The 21,353-nt window shown below is 42.8% G+C and overlaps 1 non-coding gene across 1 annotated transcript; it reads left to right on the forward strand.

Annotated features, from left to right (window-relative positions):
- The first annotated feature begins 13,631 nt into the window (after positions 1-13,631).
- On the forward strand, positions 13,632-13,736 carry LOC142455734 (U6 spliceosomal RNA). The gene has a single exon (XR_012785876.1). It is a non-coding gene; the product is annotated as a U6 spliceosomal RNA (small nuclear RNA).
- The last annotated feature ends 7,617 nt before the right edge of the window (positions 13,737-21,353 follow it).

Consider the following 21,353-nt stretch of genomic DNA (forward strand, 5'->3'; position numbering starts at 1 on the left):
TCTGTGAGTCAACATACAGCAAAGCCACAAAACCAGAACCAAAAAACCCACTGCCGTTGAGTGGAGCTCCGACTCCCAGGGCCTCCCAGGACAGAGCAGCTCTGTTCCACAGGGTTTCCAGGAGGGTGGATCTTTATGGAGACAGACGCACATCTTTTTGAAATGGCTGGGGGTTCGAGTGGAAACCTTTTGGGTTGGCAGCTGAACGTTTTGACAGTCAGGGCTTGCTAAAACACGTCAGCCAAACCCAAAAGCCCACACTCACTGTCATCGCATTGATGCCGACTCTCAGGGACCCTGTAGGACAGGGCAGAACTGCCTTGTGAGTTTCCGAGACTGTAGCTCTTTATGGGGGTTGAAAGCCCCGTCTTGTGGTTAGCAGCCCAACTTGTAACCACTGTGCCCCAAATTAAAGACTTCAGACTTCTCCAAGAGCCCGATGGGAAATGCAGCCCCCGCCACATACTGTCTGTCAGGCAGTCCTCTGCTTGGCAGGTGCCTTTGTTTCTAACTGTTGGCAGAGGACAGAAGGGAAGAAATGAGGTGGGATTGGTCTTGGTACCTGCATCAGACTTGATCCAGGAGACATGGGTCAAATGCCCTAATGCTGAAAGAATTCTACAGCTTAATGAGTCTCTATGGGGGAGGGGGAAAAGGGCAGCAAAGAAATTGTCACTGAATTGACTAAAAGTGACAGTCTGCCAAAGGGATGCGGAATGTGGCCACTCCACGCAGCACTGCGGGCCCTCTCCACCCACCCACTGAACATAAAGGCCCGCGCTGTCTTGCCTCTTTCCACCCTCCCCGTGCGCACTGCGGCTGCACACAGGCTCGGAGCAGCAGGGAGGAGTCTCCCGGAACACTGTCACATCACTCTTTAGGCCTCCCAGGTAGGTCACTACCCTGAAATGAAAAGCTGCCAGCCTCCCATTTTTGAAGCCGGTGGCATAGGGCTGATTAAAACTGCCTTCATACTGAGCAAATACTTGCGAGAGGCAATTTAGTTCTGGATCCAACCTCGGGGTGTTAAGAAATGCCATCACCACCACCCGGATGCTGGTGCAGTGCCAAGCACGTTCAAGCAGAAGGAAGGGCTTCATCAGCTCATGTGGAACCGAATGAAGACGTTAGCCCACTGCTGACCCTTGGACGTGAAGGCTCCATGGCGTCACCATGGCTTTGGAGCATGGCGATCACAATTCAAGGCGACGGCTGAGTCTGAATCATAACTTTTAGAATCGGAAGAAATGCAAAGGACGAGTCAGAAAATCGAATTCCTTGGGCGGGGGGTGGGGGTCGGGAACCAACTGGGGAACTAATCAGTGGGGCAAGAGCCAATCAGGTCTCCTGAATTCCTGTCTCGTATGCATGCATCCTTTAAATCTGTCCTCTGAATTGTGTTGCTAGAAAGCCTCTCTAATCACAAACCCTGGCAAACAAACCAAACAGTGCCTTCGAGTCAATTCCAGCTGAGAAAGACCCTATAGAATAGAGTAGAATTGCCCTCTGTGTGTTGCTGAGGCTGTAAATCTTTATGGGAATAGAAAGTCCCACCTTTCACCTGTGGAGTGGCTAGTGGGTTTGAACTACTGACTTTGTGGTTAGGAAGCCAGTGCATAGCCCACTACCCCACCGGGCTGCTTGTCACAGTTCCAGTGTTCTCCGTGGTCTCCAATAACTAAACTGGAGTTCTACTTGCCACTGAATGATGGTTAATTAATTGTACAATTTGCTGGAGAAATATTAATTCTCAGTGGAACAGCCTGATCTCTGTTCTTTCCAAATTTCTTCTTTACAGAATAATGTTAACGGAGACTAAGTGGACAAAGTCAAATGTTATCTGTATTTGTTGGATCGGCGGTTTCATCTGTTTCTGGGGAAAGACCAGCCCTTACCATATGTAAGCATCCCAAATGTGAAGTTCCCGAAAAATGATTAATACCAAACAGCATCAAAGACATAATGTACGAAGTTCAGGGGGGGGGGGGGAATGGAGTTGAAAGATAAGGGCATTTTTCCACACACATTGTGAAGCCCCAACAGATACATATTATAACACACCAAAGATAAGCCAACTGCCATCAATTTTGATTCATCGCAACCCTATAGGACAGTGAAGGACTGTGCCTCAGGGCTTCTGAGGCTGTAATCTGCACAGACACTGCCTGCCTGCCACGTTTTCTCCCTCAGGGCAGCCGGTGGGTTCAGTTGGCAGCTGAGTCCATCACTATGGCACCGAGAGTCCGTACGTTTTAACAAGTCAAAACCAATGTCACTGAGTGGTCCCTAGCTCATAGAGAACCTGTGTAGGGTTTCTGAGACTGTAGGTCTTCATGGGAGCAGACAGCCTCATCTTTCTCCCAAGGAATAGCTAGTAGTTTTGAACTGCTGACCTTGAGATTATCAGCCTCATCCACATTGCCTCCAGAGGTCCTTCTAAGTAACAGCAACTCCAGATGGAGCTTTTAATAGGAGAGCTATTGCTTATTCCTGGCCTGACTCATTCAATAAATACGTAGTGATGATCAGTTACCTATCGCCTCGGTGGCCTTTTCTTCCCATTTCAACCTCCTTCAGGAAACAATTCCTTATCTACCCAACCCCACCCACCCAGACCCCCCTCTCCCAAAGGGAAAAAACTAGCCAGAAGCAAAGCCCATTCATGTTTCTTAAATCAAGGCGCCTTCAAACAAAAAACCTAATGGTCTGATGGAGGGCCAGGGAGATAAGGAGGAGTACAGCACTCAGGTCACACACTTGTGCGTGAGGACATCTTATCGACCACTAAGCCCAACGCAGGAAGTTATCTATCACTAACTGAAGAACATGGCTTAGACTAGTGGGCATTTTGGACTAGTAGTGCCCCTTCAGTCCAATAGGCATACGATACACTCCACAAATAGGAGCTAGATGCGAAATTTACAATTTTCCAGACTACATTTAAAAAGCACAATTAGATTCATTTTAATCACATCCTTCCTTTGCCCTAATGCATTTTTGACATCGCAATTGGTAAAGCGGAAAGGCAACAAAAAAGAGGAAACCCCTGGGTAATGTGGGCTGACAAAGCGGTTGCAATGGTGCACTCAAACACTGTGAGGATGGGAGGACCAGGCAGCGTTTGTTAGGTAGAGGGTGGCAATGAGTTGGACCCAACTTGACAGGCTCAACAACACATCTGGCATATTACTTTTATAATGCAGAAACAATACTAAAAATAACCCAATAGATTACATTTAGTGCCACCCCCAATGTTTGGAATTCAGTGTGTGTATTATGGCACATCTGAATTGGACTAGACACATTTCAAGAGCTAAATAATGACCTGTGGCTGGTCATTATTGACAAAATGATCACTAAATTCCTTTTTCGATGAAGAGTAAAGCTTATGGTACCCCCAGCACAGAAGCTTGTGTCATTGGCTCTGCCCTAGAAACTATATTCCAGCACCCCCTAGTGCTAGCCGCCAAGACACAGCCCTAGATCCTATGAATCTCAGGTGGACAGCCAAGGTAGGAACGAGGTAACCAGCATTCTCTAGAAAAGCAAATGCTTCCCTGTCAGTGGTTCAAAAATGATTCATCCAGCCAGCCACTGTTGATTAAGCGTTTACTCTGCGCCCAAATTCATTATCTGTGCTGGTCTCCTGCTCTCAGAGAGCTTACTGAACTGCAGGGGTGGGGTGGGATGTCAACAGGCATATATAATCAAATAAACAAGTTCATTCAAACAGTGATTCTGCTATGAAACCAAACCAAACCAAACCAGGAAACTGTCATGGTGAATGGATGAGGTCAACTTAGACACACAGAGAAGTCTCCTTGGAGAAGATTGCATTGAACCTGAAAAATGAGCTAACAAGAAGGGCAAGGAAGAGTGCTTTCTGCAAATACAGCTCGGGCACATAGGGCGGAGAAAAATCTGGGCATATTTGAGAAGCAGAAAGAATGTCAATGTGTTTATACAGCAATTAACAAATAGAATAATCACTGGAGATGTGGTCATAAAAATCGGCAGGAACCAGACCACGGAAGGCCCATGGAAAGGGTGAGAAGCGTAGCTGTTATTCTGAGAGAAACCAGTGAAAGTTTAAGCGAGGGAGTGATATCATCTGATTTATGTTAAAGAAAAATCTCCCTCTGTATACATACGTGGAGTGGCTACAACCCCTCTGTGGGCATGTGTGGGGGTGTGAGAGTGGAAGTGGGGAGACGAGCTGGAAGGCTGCTGCAGCTGTCCAGGTGAGAGGTGACATGGCATGAAGGGGGGTGGGGAAGCTGCAGGAATAAGAGGTCAGATTTAGAAGATGTCTCAATTCATCAGCAAGTCTGTCAGCTGTACCTTCAAAATTAGATTACTTTAAATTAGATTATATTTTAAGTCTGACGGGACTTGCTGAAGAACTGGATATGGGATGAGAAAAAGGAATTAAGAATGGCCAACTATTAGGGCTGGGGCTGGAGCGGGCAGGAAAAAGAGTGGAGACGTCATTAAGATGAGGAGTCTGGAAAGGGAGCAAAACCAGCCTGTCGGCCCTGAGTTCCAACCTTGATGAACGGAACCTCTACGCAGCCAGAAACAAAGATTCAAGGCACTGCCCTGCCCAAACAGTTACCAAATCCCACTACTTCTACCTCTGCAGTTTCTCCTGTCTGCCCCCTTTTCCATCCCGATTTGGACAGATCTTTAGAACAAATAGGAGCCCTGGCAGCATAGTAGGTTACATTGGACTTTTAATCACAATGTCAGCAGTTCAAATCCATCAGCGGCTATGAAGGGCAGGCTTTCTGTTCCTGTAAAGATCTATCACCTCAGAAGATGTGTGGGGCAGTTCTATGTCCTATAGGATTGCTATGAATCAGAACAGACTTGCTGACAATGAAGTTGGCCATTTATTTAGAGCAATTACTTATCAAGACTAATGAAATGGCCTCTTTAAAAAAATAATTTTATTAGGGGCTCATACAACTCTTATCATAATCCATACATACAATTGTGTAGAGCATATTTGTACATTCGTTGCCCTCATCATTCTCAAAACATTTGCTCTCCACTTAAGGCCCTGGCACCAGCTCCTTATTTTTCCCCTTCCTCATAAAACCTTGATAACGTATACATTATTATTTTACCATATCTTACACTCCCCGACATCTCCCTTCACCCACTTTTCTGTTGTTGGTCCCCCAGGGAGGAGGTTATATATAGATCCTTGTAATTGGTTCCCCCTTTCTACCCACCCTCCAGGTATCACCACTCTTACCACTGGGCCTGAGAGTGTACTGTACTGGATTCCCTGTGTTTCCAGTTCCTATCTGTACCAGTGCACATCCTCTGATCTAGCCAGATTTGTAAGGTAGAATTGGGATCATGATAGTAGGTGGGGAGGAAGCATTTAGGAACTAGAGGAAAATTGTATGTTTCATTGTTGCTACACTGTACCCTGATTGGCTCATCTCCTCCCTGCGACCTTTCCGTAAGGGGATGTCCAATTGCCTACAGATGGGCTTTGGGTCTCCACCACACACTCCCCTTATTCACAATGATATGATTTTTTGTTCTGATGATGCCTGATACCTGATCCCTTCGACACCTCATGATCACACAGGCTGGTGTGCTTCTTCCATGTGGGCTTTGTTGCTTCTGAGCTAGATGGCTGCTTGTTTACCTTCAAGCCTTTAAGACTCCAGACACTATCTCTTTTGATAGCCGGGCACCATCAGCTTTCTTCACCACATTTGCTTATGCACCCACTTTGTCTTCAGCAATTGTGTCAGGAAAGTGAGCATCATGAAATGCCAGTTTAACAGAACACAGTGTTCTTGCATTGAGGGAGTACTTGAGTGGAGGCCCAATGTCCATCTGCCACCTTAATACTAAACCTATACATATATACACATAAATCTATTTCCACCACCTCATATATATATTTACCTATGTTCATGCCATTATTTAGACTTCTATAAACGCCCTTTGCCTTCTAACTCTTTCTTCTGTTTCCTTTTACTTTCCTCTTGTCCCACTGTCATGTTCAGCCTTCATTTGAGTTTCAGTAATTCCTTTTGGTAACATAACCCTTAGTTACACCATACCAGGCCTCCTACACGCTCCTCACCACTGATTTGTATCACTTGTTGTTCCCTTGTCTGTGGGTTTGCTAACACCACTTCCTTTCCCCCCACCTCCCCCTCTCCCACGTTCCCCCAGAACTGTCGGTCCCATTGTTTTCTCCTCCAGATTGTTCATCCAGTCTACCTTATTTAGACCGACCTGTGGAGATAATAACATGCATCAAAACAAAACAAAACAACAAAAAGCCAATGACAAAGAAACAAAACATAACAAGAAAAAAAAAAGCTTGCAGTTAATTCAAGGACTGTTGGCCTTTAGGAGTGTTTCCTAGTCGAGTCTGATGGGGCACCAAACCCTGGCCCAGTCTATTTTTGGTATTCCCTAGGGACTTCATTGCTTTGTTCCCCTTGCTGTTCTGTTCCATGTCCTTAGTGTTTTGCATAGGTGTGGAGGGATAAGATCAGGTGGAATTCCCACACCGTGTCTCCAGTGTTGGTCCCTGTAGGACTATGGGTCAGTGAGGGATGTCGTGTCTCGTAGCGGGGCCGGCCATACGGTCTTCTCTGTGCATTGGCTGCTCTGAGCAAGGAGATCATCCTCAGGGCTTGGTGGGCCAGGATGTGCTACAATCTCCCTTCCTCTCCTTTCATTTGTTCCCGTGTGCTCTGACCAGACATGTCCCTCTCCCGGAGCTGCAGCTTCAGCGCTGTCCTCTGAAATAAATTCTTCTGGGGGGAAGGGCGGGTGTCCATAAAGCTGGGATTGGGGCCAGCCCCTGAAATGACCTCTTAACAACTCTGTTGTCAACCTTGAGTTTTAAATTTCAACAGTCCAACATCAAAGTTGGAAATTGTTTCATTGCTTAAAATTCTCCAATAATGTTTTCACAGGGCAAGTTGGAACTATATTATCAAAGTTGAAAACAGGCATGCACTTTGGAAATTTCTCTTTTCAGCTTCTATTCTATAGAAATAGTGAAACAAGAGTGAAAATACAAGAGTGATAAATTACATCCTTGTGACAGTGTGAAGCTGCAAACTATCTAAATGATAATCAATAATAAAATTGTTATCTAAACCAGCTATACTTAAATTCAATCCAGTCCTCTTTAAAAAACAAAGATCTAAATATAGACATAAATCAATCTCCAGATGAATCAAAAACAAATGACAACATGTGACTGCATTTTTGCTCTTTGTGCAACACACACACACTCACACACACATACACGGGGCGGGGGCGGGGGTGGTAGTTATGAAGGGTGCGTCAAAAGTTCCATTGTTTTTTTTCTGACTCTCTGAAGCTCCCTTATGTGTATGTGTATAGACATATATGTATGTATGTATGTATACACACCCTTGGGTATGCATTGCAAAGGCCTTAAACAGTCAACAATAATTATCTAGGGGTGATGAAATAGGGAATTTTCACTTTTTACTACATTTCTTGTTAGATAAATGTTAAAAATTTTAATACACTTATGTAACAACAAAAACCCTGTAAAAACAATCTTGCATTTTAAGACCTGATTTTTTTCTTTACAAACTGATATAATTAATCTACCTTTGTCTGATATGAAATATCGATATTTTGCTTAAACTGGACTGTGTGCTAGGTCTATTTGTTTTGCAACTAAACAAGGAAAGAGTGTTGGTACTCAGAAAGATAAGAGGTGCTCTCTGAAGACAAGTGTGTTAGTCTAGGTACATGAGAAACAAATCCACAGACACTCGTGTATAAGAAAGAGTTGTATATAAAGGTTAATTGCACATCCAGAAAACATCCCAACCCAAGGCCTTCCAAATCCACAAGTCCAACATTAACACCAATACACAAAGTTCTCCTCCATCTCACAAAACACACACTAGGATGCCAACTGCAGGAAGAAAGCCGAGACAGTGAACATGTAAGTATCCCAGCGCTGGCAGGGGTCTCCACACGGCTGCTCCAGCACCCAGGGCTGCATTGGGGAAGGTCCATTCAGCTTCTCCTTGGGGATGTCTTGCAGGAAGTGAGCCTTGCCAACTGAAGCAGGGAACTGGCTAAGGCAGCTTCACCCTGGTCTGACCATCACAAAGCAAGAGACCCAAGAACTAGAAAGGTGAGGTTCACTGAGCCATTTATCGCTCCACCCTCCAATTAACTCCACATGTATTTATTGGCCAGATAGGCACAATGAACTTTAACTAATTCAACAAGTCAGCGGCATGTTAGACTCTTCAAAAGAAGAAGAAGTAAGGCTATTTCTATTTGCAGATAATAAGACCCTCTATCCAAAGTATACATTACTATATCTAACAAGTAACTCACCGACCATTCAGGGTACAAGATCAATACATAAAGATCAGTTGAGTTCCTTTATACAAACAAGAATTCCAAAAAGAAAACAAGAAATGATTCGTTTACACTGGCCCCCAAAATGCCTAGGAATAAACACAATAGGAATGTAAAAGACTTATACAGTGACATCAGTAAAATACTATTACAAGAGACTAAAAATTCACTGCCATCCAGTAAATTGCAATTCACAGGGACCCTATAGGATGAAGTAGAACTGCCCGTTGGTTCAAGATTATAAATCCACACAAGAGACTAAAAGAGGCCTGAAAAAATGGAAGGACATTCCATGCTCATGGATTGGGAGACTTGTTATTGTTAGGTGCTACTGAGTTGGTTCCAATCCATAGCGACCATCCACACAACAGAAGAAACATTGCCCATTCTTTTGCCATCCTCATAATCACCAGTATTTTAGCCCATTTTTACAGCCATATTTGCTTCTAAGCAGCAGTCTCAAAGTTGGTGCATAAGCAAATGTAGTGAAGAAAGCTGATGGTGCCCGGCTATCAAAAAATAAAGCATCTGGGGTCTTAAAGGCTTAAAGATAAACAAGCGGCCATCTAGCTGAGAAGCAAAAAGGTCCATATGAAAGAAGCACACCAGCCTGTGTGATCACGAGGTGTTGATAGGTTCAGGTATCAGGCGTCAAAGAACAAAAAATCCTATCATTGGGAATGAAGGGGAGGGTGGAGTAGAGACCCAAAGCCCATCTGTAGGCACCTGGACATCCCTTTACAGAAGGGTTGTGGGGAGGAGACGAGCCAGTCAGAATGCAGTGAAGCAATAATGAAACATACAACTTTCCTCTAGTTTTTAAATGCTTCCTCCCCCCACTATCATGATGCCAATTCTACCTTACAAATCCAGCTAGACCAAAGGATGTACACTGGTACAGGTAGGAACTGGAAACACAGGGAATCTGGGAAAAATGAATCCCTCGGGATCAGAGTGGTGATACCAGAAGGCTACAGGGAAGGTGGGGTAGAAAGGGGGAACCAATTACAAGATCTACATATAACCCTCTCCCTTGGGGCTGGACAACAGAAAAGTGGGTGAAGGGAGACAGTGGTCAGTGTATGACATGACAAAATAATAATTTATATATTATCAAGGGTTTGTGAGGGAGGAAGGGCCGGTGAGGGAGGGTAAAAAATGAGGAGCTGATACCAAGGGCTCAAGCAGAAAGCAAATGTTTTGAGAATGATGATAGCAACAAATGTATAAATGTGCTTGACACAATGGATAGATGTATGGATTGTGATCAGAGTTGTACGAGCCCCCAAGAAAATGATTTTTTAAAAGCGCAGCAGTCTCTCTGTACTTCCTTTGAGGCAGATTTGCTTGTCCATGGTACTGGAAGTATTCTTGGCAAACACCCTTATTCAAATGCATTGATTCTTCTCTGGTCTTCCGTATTCATTGCTCAAATTTCGCATGCATATATGATGACTAAAGGACCATAGCAGGGATCAGGTGCACCTTAGTCTTCAAAGTGACTCCCTGATTCCTCAACACTTTAAAGAAGTCTTGTGCAACAGACTTATCCAAGGCAAATCTGATTTTGTGCCTTTTCCTTCCATGAGCATTGACTGTGGATCTAAGCAAAATGAAACCCTTGACAGCCACAATCTGTTCTCCATTTATCATGTTGCTGTCTATTGGTCCTGTTCTGGGGATTTGGGTCTTCTTTGAGTTGTAATTCACACTGTAGGTTGCAGTCCTTGATTTTCATCAGCAAGTATTTCACGTTCTCCTGGTCCTCAACAAGCAAAGTTGCGTCATCTGTATATTGGAGGTTGTAAATAAGCTTACTTCTAATCCTGATGCTACTTTCTTCATATAATCCAGCTTCTTGGACTGTTTGCTCAGCACACAGTATGGAGAAGGGATACAATCTCGATGCACACTTCCCTAATTTTAAAGCTGCGATATTTCCTCGTTCTGTTCTAATGACTGCCCCTTGAGCCATGTACAGTTTCTACCAGAGTATAATCAAGTTTTCTGGAGTTTACATTCTTCTCAGGGTTACACATATTCGCTATTATCAGACAAATGCCTTTGCATAGTTAATAAAACTTAAGTAACAATTTTCTGGTATTCTTTGCTTTCAGCCAAGATCCATTTGACATCAGCAATGATATCATCGGTGGCACATTTGAACTGCTATTCTGTCATTTCCTGGATCCTTGTTTATTCCTAATTCCTCTCAGGGCAGCTTGGAGTTTTCCCTTCAGTATCACTGGTTCTTGATCATATGCTACCTCTTGAAATGGCTGAAAATCACCAATTTTAGGGTACAATGACTCCATATTCTTTTCATTGTCCCTTTAAAAAAAAGGTCATTTTATTGGGGGCTCTTACAGCTCTTATCACAATCCATACATATATCCACCCTATCAGACACATCTTTACATATGCTGTCATCATCCCTTTCAAAGCATTTTCTTTTTACTTGAGCCTCTAGCATCAGCTCCTCATTTCCACCCCCCACTGTCCCCTTGATAATTTATTAAAAATTTTCATGTCTTTCCATTGTCTTTTGATACTTCCTGTATCATTCAATGTTGTTGTTTTTTCCCCATAGCATCCTTCAATATTAGGATTTGTGGCTTGAATATTTTCTCCAGTTTGGGGTATGCTGAGTACAGTCTTCCTTTTGGGCTTTCTAACACCAGGCAAATCTCCTCTAGCTGCTCTTTGAAATTTTCTATTCATTTTACTTCACCATTTCACTTGCTGTAGCCACTCTGTTTCAGAACAAGTTCCAGTGTCTCTTCTAACATCCACTTTGGTCTTTTCTTTCTTTGTTTTCTGTTTAATGACTTTTTGTTTTCTTTGTGTATAATATTCTTGATGTCATCCCACAGATCAAGTCTTCTGACATTAGTGTTCAATTTGTCAAATTTTTTCAACCAGGAGGGGATATACATTAAGTTGTTTTGGCTCTTGTAGACTTGTTTTAATTTTTCTCAACTTCAACCTAAACTCACATATGAGCAATCAATTGTCTATTCCAGTTAGCCGTTGGCCTACTTTTAGTTGCTTATATCGAGCTTCTCCATCATTTCTTCCCACTCTCACCACTGGTCCTAAAGGGATTATCTGTCCTGGATTCCCTTTTTCCAGTTCCTATCTGTACCAGTGTACATCCTCTGGTCTAGTCAGATTTGTAAGGTAGAATTGGGATCATGATAGTTGGTGGGGGGGGGGGGGGGAGTGGAGGAAGCATTTAAGAACTAGAGGAAAGCTGTATGTTTCATCTTTGCTATACTGCATTCTGACTGGCTCCTCTCCTCCCTGCGACCCTTCCATAAGGGGATGTCCAGTTGTCTACAGATTGGGTTTGGGTCTCCACTCCACACTCCCCCTCATTCACAATGATTGATCTACAGAAGGGCTTCTGAGCTAGATGGCCGATACATTATTATCTTATCACAGACAGCATTATGCTTCAAGATAGATCTTGAAATGATCTTTTTGACGATGAATGCAACACTGCTCCTCTTGAATTTGTCATTCCCAACATAGTAGACTATGGTTGTATGATTCAAAATGGCCAATACCAGCCTGTTTCTGCTCACTAGTGCCTAGGATATTGATCTTTATGCCGTCCATCGCATTTCTGATGACTTGCAACTTTCCCAGATTTATATTTCCATACATTCCACATTCTGATTATTAACAGAGGTTTGGAGCTGCTTCTTTGCATTTTGAGCTCTACTCCATCTGCAGACACAGGTCCCCAAAGCTTTATTCCATGACGTCCTTATGACTGACTGTACTTTAAGGACACAGCTCGTCACAAAACTCAGTTGTGTTCTGAGGATCGTCTAACCTGACAGGCTCATCTCGAACAGTATATCTTACAATGTTTCACGGCTGTTCATTAGATTTTCAGTGGGTAATCCTTCATAGTGGACAGCCTATTTCACTTGTTGGCATGAAATCTGACAATGTTCCAATGTTACTAATAAGTCTTCCCCTGGCGAACCCCCAGATGTCAATAGCTGATTCTTTTTTCAGTATTAGTTTCAAAATGGGACTCAAAATGAGAAGCTCTGCTAAAATCTGTTCCTTTTGTGGGACTCTGCTGGTATTTAAATACCAGTAACATAGCTTCCGGCCTTACAGCAATATGTAAGCCACCACAGTATGGCAAACTGATAGATAAGTGGTAGCAAGAGGACTTAATACAATGAAAATATCAATACTACCCAAAGTGATGTATAGGTACAATGCAATCCTGATTGGAATACTTACATTTTTTGAATAAACAAAGAAATATTGAAGTTGAACAAAGTGGACTCTTATTCTTCAACCTCAAAACATCTTTACAACTAAAATAAGCAAGACAGCCTGGTACATACACCAGGGAATAAATTGAGAACCCACAAATAAATCCATCAATATATGGACTACTGAATGTTGAGTGAAGGTCAAAGTCTGCTTAATGGGAAAGAAAGTCTCTTTCCACAAATGGTGCTGGCAACATTGGATATGCACTTGCAGAAAAAGGCAACAAAACCCATACCTTACACCATACACAAAAACACACACAATGGATAAAAGAGCTAACTAAAAGTATCTATACTTTGGAAGAAAATGTAGAGACAACCTTATGGGACCCAATTAAAGATAAAGAAACCAACGATAAATCAGAAGATCTCATAATAATTAAATACCTACGCTCATGAGGATAGGACTTTAGCTCTTGTGGACTTGTTTTAATTTCCTTCAGCTTCAACTTGTAATTGCACACTGAGGAAGAGATGTTAACTTCCCCAGATGGTTACTGGCCTTGTTGTCCCGGATATTGAACTTCTCCGTCACCCCTCTCTGCAGCTGTTGTCAATTTGGTTTCTCTGGATTCTATCTGGTGAGATCCTTGTGACTGGTTGCCATTTATGTTACTGAAAAATTGGGTTTCCAATGAATAGGTTATTGGTCTTGCAAAATTCTTATCATGCAATCTCAGATGCAGTTATTGTCACTAAAATTGTATTTTCTAACTACTGATCCTTCTTCATTTCCTTGTGTATTCTTATCACTGGTGATTATCAATGCACCTTGATGGCATGCTTGATCAATTTCAGAGTGCCAATGTTGGCAAGAATCTTCAGGGTCTTCATCTTTAGCATTAATGGTTGGCGCATACACATGGAGATGTTAGCATAACCTAAGAAATTATGGATAACATTGTGAAGAACAAGAATTCCAGAGCAGTGCTCACTTCAGCAGCACACACACTAATATTGGAATGATACAGAGAAGATTGGCATGGATAGTGAAAGGATGACCCACAAATTTGTGAACTGTTTCATATTTTTGGGGGTTGTTTCCATATTTTTTGCTCTGTGAATAATGCTACAATGAACATTTTAGTGTGCACATGAAGAAAAAAAAATCCAGAATACTTAATTGTGCTCATGAAAAACCTGTAAATAAACTAAGAGGCAGTTGCTAGGACAGAACAGAGAGAGTGCATGGTTTAAAATAGGATACTACGGTATGTCAGGATATGTCTTCCCCATGTTTGTTCAGTCTGCTGGATGAGCAAGTAATCTGAGAAGCTGGACTACGAAGACAAATGTGGCGTCGGGACTGGAGGAAGAGCTATTGAAAAGGTGTTGCGTGCAGATGACACACTCTTGCTTGCGGAAACGGAAGAGGACTTGCAGCACTTCCTGATGGAGATCACACACTAGGGCTCGAAGTATAGATTCCACCGCAACACATGGACTAATAAGCAAAATCAGCAGTTATTACAGATATTAAAATCAAAACAATTTGAGATATGTCAGACCTGCTAAACATGACAGATAAAAAAGCAAAGCAAAACAAAAACAACAAATAGGGACAAGGATGGGTGAGATTATACTGCTATCCACTGCTGGTAGGATTGTACAGAGCTATAGTTACTGTGAAAAATGGTATGATGCTTCCTCATAAAATTATAAATGCAATTACCCTATGACTCAACAATTTTACTCAAGATCTAATAGAAGAGATGAACAGAGATATGCACATCTCTGTTCACTGCAGCACTCTTCATAAGAGAAAAATGACAGAAACAACCTAACCGCCCATGAATCACTTAAATAATTATGATACATATATACATTGCAGCCATAGAGGATAAATAATGAGTCCTCAAAGCATTCTATAATGTGAATGAATCTGGAGTAAGTTGAGTGAAGTAAGTCAATCACAAAAAGACAAATATGTTTTATAAAAATAAAACCACCATTCATTGGTGATTACAAGGATGTTGGGGAGGGAAAATCACTCTTTTGATAATAGACACTAGTTATTTTTAAAAAACATTTTATTAGGGACTCATACAACTCTTATCACAATCCATACATACATCAATTGTATACAGCACATCTGTACATTCTTTGCCCTCGTCATTTTCAAGCATTTGCTCTCCACTTAAGCCCTTTGCATCAAGTCCTCTTTTTTTCCTCTTGATACTAGTTATTTTTGATGAAAGAAAGGGTAATACCAAAATATGAGTGAAATGTGCATGGCTTGTCTAAGATAAATGATGGGTTATGGTTTCCCAACCCAATGCTATGATACGTGGACAGCCTCACCTCCCCGCAGAAGAATCACTTCAGAGGACAGCACTAAAGGAACAGCTCATGGAGAGGGACATGTCTGATCAGAGCACACGGGAGCAAATTAAAAGAGAGGACGAGAGTGTGGGCACTTCATGGTCCACCAAGCCCTAAGGATGATATGCCTGATCAGAGCAGCCAATACACAGAGAGGACCATATATATAGCCGGCCCCACTATGAGACACTACATCCCTCACTCACTCATAGCGCTATGGAGAACAACACTGGGGAGCAGAGCAATGAAGTCCCCGGGGAACACCAAAAATAGACTTTGGGGCCAGGGTGTGGCACCACAGCATACTGGAGTGGAAAACATTAAAGGTCAATAAACAGACCTTGAACTATTTTGTTTGTTTGTTTTTTCTATCAACATATATCTATTTATTTATTTTTCTTTAAAATTTTTTTTATAAATCATCTTATTGGGGCTCATACAACTCTTATCACAATCCATACATATATCAGTTGAGCAAAACACCCTTATACATTCGTTGCCCTCATCATTCTCAAAATTCACCTTCCACTTGGGTTCCTGGAATCAGATCATTTTCCTTTTTTCCCTCCCCCCTCATGAACCCTTAATAATTTATAATTATTTTATTTTATCTCACACTGCCCGGCGTCTCCCTTCATCCACTTTCCTGTTGTTCATCCCCCAGAGAGGAGGTTATACGTAGATCCCCGATATCGGTTCCCCCTTTCTACACCCCCTTCCCTCCCAGTATTGCCACTCTCACTGTTGGTCCTGAGGGGGTCATCTGTCCTAGATTCCCCGTGTTTCCAGATCCCAACTGTAACGCTGTGCATCCTCTGGTCTAACCAGGTTTTCAAGTAGAATTGGGATCATGATAATTGGTGGGGAGGAAGCATTTAAGAGCTAGAGGAAGGTTTTGGATTTCATTGTTGCTACACTGAACCCTGAGTGACTCATCTCCCCACTACCCCTCGGCAAGGGATGTCCAGTTGTCTACAGATGGGCATTGGGTCCCCATCATGCACTCCCTCATTCACAATGATATGATTTCCCCCCCCACCCCGCCTTTGTTGCTTGAAACCTGGTCCCCTCGGCCCTTCATGATCACACAGGTTGATGTGCTGCTTCCGTGTGGGCTTTGTTGCTTCTGGGCTAGATGGCCGCTTATTTACTTTCAAGCCTTTAAGTCCCCAGACACTAAATCTCTCAATAGCCTGGCACCATCAGCCTTCTTCACCACACTTACTTATGCACACATTCGTCTTCAGCGTTTATGTGGGGAAGGTGATCACACATTGGTTTTTGTTCTTTGGTGTCTGCTACCTGATCCCTTCAACATCTCGTGTTCACTTAGGTGTGTGTGTTTCTTCTCTGTGGGCTTTGTTGTTTCCGAGCTAGATGGCCACTTGTTTGCCTTCAAGCCTTTAAGATCCTAGACACTAAATCTCTCAATAGCCTGGCACCATCAGCCTTCTTCACCACACTTACTTATGCACACATTCGTCTTCAGCATTTATGTGGGGAAGGTGATCACACAATGGTTTTTGTTCTTTGGTGTCTGCTACCTGATCCCTTCAATACCTCATGTTCACACAGGCTTGTATGCTTCTTCTCTGTGGGCTTTGTTGCTTCCGAGCTAAAATGCTGCTTGTTTGCCTTCAAGCCTTTAAGACCCCAGACACTATATATTTTTGATAGCCAGGCACCATCAGCTTTCTTCACCATGTTTGCTTATGCACACGTCTGTCTTCAGCAATCATGTCCAGAAGGTGGTTATCATGGAATGACCGTTTAGCTGAGCAAGGTGCTATTTTATTGAGGGAGTGTGCGCAAGGAGACCCAATGTCCACCTGCTACCCTACTACTGAACCTATAAATATATGCACATAGGTCTATTTCCCCCATAATCATAAATATATTTACATATGTACATGACAGACCTTGAATTATTTATAGGCTTTTCTTTTTTCTTTCTTTTGGGTCATTGGTTTTTTTGTTTTGCTCTGTTTTGTTATTGTGCATATTATTATATCTGCAGGTCTATCAGATATGATAGGCGAGATTAACAATATGGGGGAGAAAACAATGGGACCCACAGTTCCTGGGGGACATGGGAGAGGATGAGACAGGGCGGGGGGAGGGAAATGTATGTTAACAAACCCAAGGACAAGAGAACAACAAGTGATCCAAAATCAATGTCGATGAGGGTGTAGGAGGCCTGGTAGAGCTTGATCAAGGACAATGTAACCAAGAGGAATTACTGAAACCCAAATGAAGGCTGTGCATGATAGTGGAACAAGAGGACAGTAAAAGGAAAGAGAAAAAAGAGCTAGGAAGTAAAGGGCATTTATAGAGGTCTAAATAAAGGCATGTACAAATGTAAATATATTTATATATGATAGGGAAATAGCTCTGTTTGCATATATGCATAGGTCCAGAATTAAGGTAGCAGATGGACATTGGGCCTCTACTCAAGTACTCCCTCAATGCAAGAATACTTTCTTTTATTAACCTGGCATTCCATGATGCTCACCTTCCTGACACAATCACTGAAGACAAATGGGTGCATAAACAAATGCAGTGAAGACAGCTGATTGTGTCGGCTATGAAAAGATATAGCATCTGGGGTCTTAAGGGCTTGAAGATAAATAAGCATCCACCTAGCTGAGAAGCAACAAAGCCCACATGAAAGAAACACACCAACCTGTTTGATCACGAGGTGTTGATAGGATCAGGTATCAAAGAACAAAAAAATCCTATCAATGTGAATGAGGGGGAGTGCAGAGTGGAGACCCAAAGCCCATCTGTAGGCAACTGGACATCCCCTTACAGAAGGGTTGCCGGGAAGAGACAAGTCAGTCAGGGTGCAATATAGCACTGATGAAACATACAAGTTTCCTCTAGTTATCTAATGCTTCCTCCCACCCACCATCATGATCCCAATTCTACCTTACAAATCTTGCTACATCAGATGAACACTGGTACAGATAGGAACTGGAAATACAAGGAACCCAGGGCGGATGATCCCTTCAGGACCAGTGGTGAGAATGGCGATACCAGGAGGGTGGCAGGGAAGGTAGGGTAGAAAGCGGGAACTGATTACAAGGATCTACATATAAGCCCCTCACTGGGGGACGGACAACAGAAAAGTGGGTGAAGGGAGATGTCGGACAGTATAAAACATGACAAAATAATAATAATTTATAAATTATCAAGAGTTCATGAATGAGGAGGGGGCGGGGATGGAGGGGAAAAATGAGGAGCTGATTCCAAGGGCTCAAGTAGAAAGCAAATGTTTTAAGAATGATGAGGGCAACAAATGTACAAATGTGCCTGACACAATGGATGTTACTGTGGTAAGAGTTATAGGAGCCCCGAATAAAATGATTTTTTTTTAAAAGAGTTGTATGAACCCCCAGTAAAATGATTTTTTTTTAATGCTAAGATAGTCAGGCTACCCTATAAGAATGAGCAGGTGCATTGTTACGATGTTAAAAAAAAGTCTTCAGCCCAACTTTCCTGGATCTTATCTCACCAATACAGTTTTCAATTTTCTTAAGACTTCTAATAAGCTCCTGTGATTGTCCTGTGTTCTTTGAGAAAATCGACCAAAATTATCCCTTTGGGGTTCCATAAACCAATCACAATCATCTTCTGAGCTGACCTCTTTAACTGGCCCAGCAAATTCCCTTGAGAGAAACTATTTTGATTGGACCATTACTCGTCAACATGCTAACCACAACAAGGTCATCAGTGTGAAACCACCAGCCACTCTGGAAGAAAGATGGAGCTTTCTACTCCCGGGAAGATTTAGTCTGGGAATCCCACAGGGGCAGTTCTACTCTGTCCTATAGAGTCCCTGTGAGTCAGGAGGGAATGGCAATGGGTTTGAGTTTTCTAAAAAAAAACTACAACATGTAAGGTACAGTATAGCACAGATGAAACACACAACTTTCCTCTAGTTCTTTAATGCTTCCCTCCCCACCACTGTCATGACCTCAATTCTACCTTACAAATCTGATTAGACCAGAACAAGCACACTGCTACAGGTAAGAGCCAGCAACACAGGAAATGCAGGATAGGGAATCGATCACAAGGATCAACATATAACCCCCTTCCAGGGGGACGAACAGCAGAAAAGTGGGGGAAGGGTAACAGAGGATGGTGTAAGATATAAAAATAATAATGTATAACTTATTAAGGGTTTATGAGGAAAGGTGGGGTAAAAATGAGGGGCTGATACCAAAGGCTCAAATAGAAAGAAAATGCTTTGAAAATGATGATGGCAGCATAAGTACAAATGTGCTTCACACAACCAATGAATGTATGGATTGTGATGGGAGATGTAAGAGCCCCAATAAAAGTATTTAATATAAATATATTTTTTAAATTACAACATGTATCTAATCAGAGAACATGTCTGCAGCCATGCACTGGTCAGAAGCTCATCTAAACATTTTGTTTGGGAGTAGTCACAAAGCATACTACTATTGGTCTCTACTCATCCAGAACAAAAGAGAAAGAAGGAAAGCCTACTGAGAAAAGAAACTTGCCTCAACCCCCAAGGCCAGCACTAGATGGTACCCAGCTACGACTGACCATGCTGATTGGGGCCAGTGTGTGGAATAGAACTCAAATTCTTAACAAGTCCAGACTGCAGACTAGTTGAGCCTAGGAAACTCCTTGAGATGTGCCCTGAGGTACTCCTTACGTCTTAGATGTAAACTATTCCTCAAGATCACCTGTTAGCTAAATAACAGATTGGGTCACAAAATAAAAGATTATCGCCTATGAATAATGGTGCTTTTGAAAAACCTGAGACCAGTCAACAATTACTCTATAGCATAGGTTCCCACACTTATTTGGCCTACCACCCCCTTTTCAGAAAATAAGGAAACCTACTCAGCGCTCCTGACAAAACCTTGTGTCCCAGAGTTTATAATAGATTATAATCTTTTGTATATCCCTTGATGGTTCCGGCCTCCATCGCCCACTTTGACCATGAGGGGCTTTAGCTAACAGATCTATCCTCTTACTACTCAGGAGGCCAGAAGAATGAATTCAGAGGCAGCTCTCGGGGTGGCCCTGGGCTCTTTTTAGCTTCTGGTTCTTGGCTACCTGCAGATTCTCGAGTGGCCTGGTGTCTATTTCCCCACATCTGTACTTGTTTGCTTGCTTGTTCTTTTTAAGAATCATTTTATTGGGGGCTAGGACAACTCAAATCCCAATCCACACATACGACACATCCATCCATTGTGCTTGTTCTATATGCTCTTTTACATCTCAAAAGAGATTGACTTCAGACACACCTCTACACGAAGTCTGCCTCACTGACAATAACAAGAGCTACTTTCAAACAGAATTTTATTTACAGGTATAGGAGTTTGTTTTTACAACACATTCTTTTGGGGGACATAATTCGGTCCCTATCAGGGGCAGGAAAACTAGATTACCGGAAACAGAATAGCCAGAACGGAAATGAGAATACCAGCACATTGTGAACAATGGAACCAATGCCACTGACAATTTGCAGAGAAATTGTTAATAGGAACTTAATTTGCTGTATAAATTTCCACAGGAAATGCAGTATTATTTAATTTTCAAAACAAGTAAAATCTCATTATTCCTTCTCCTTTCCAACTCATATTGGTTTTTACACGTTTGAAGATTAACTTGTCCCATTTGTTTCTTTTATATACAAAGTCAACAGAACAGACAGCAAATTTACCGTAGTGCCAATCTCTTTTTGAAAATCTCCCACAGATCCAGAGCAGTTTCAGTGAATTTTGACAAGTGACAGCTGCGCAGCTTCGCTAATGACACGTGTGAAATCTCTTGGGGTGGGAGTGAGGGGTGGGAGTGAGGGGTGGGAGTGAGGGGTGGGAGTGGGGGGTGGGAGTGAGGGGTGGGAGTGAGGGGTGGGAGTGAGGGGGGGGAGTGAGGGGTGGGAGTGAGGGGTGGGAGTGAGGGGTGGGGGGGGTGGGAGTGAGGGGTGGGAGTGAGGGGTGGGAGTGAGGGGTGGGAGTGAGGGGTGGGGGGGGTGGGAGTGAGGGGTGGGAGTGAGGGGTGGGAGTGGGGGGTGGGAGTGAGGGGTGGGAGTGAGGGGTGGGAGTGGGGGGTGGGAGTGAGGGGTGGGGGTGGGGGGGGACGCTAGGGATCTAAAGAACATAGAAAGTGGCGTTATGCCAATTTCAAAACTCTAAAAACTTTGGGGTTGTCATTTCTGTTTTTGGTTTTTAAATTCATGAATAAAGAGAACAAGAGAGGACATAATTTTTTTATAGGGGTCCAGGCTGGGAACCTAGCCACAGAGCCAACTGGTGAAAAATACAGCACTCTTCTGTATCT

This window comes from Tenrec ecaudatus, chromosome 8, assembly GCF_050624435.1.
Source record: "Tenrec ecaudatus isolate mTenEca1 chromosome 8, mTenEca1.hap1, whole genome shotgun sequence".
NCBI lineage: Eukaryota > Metazoa > Chordata > Mammalia > Afrosoricida > Tenrecidae > Tenrec > Tenrec ecaudatus.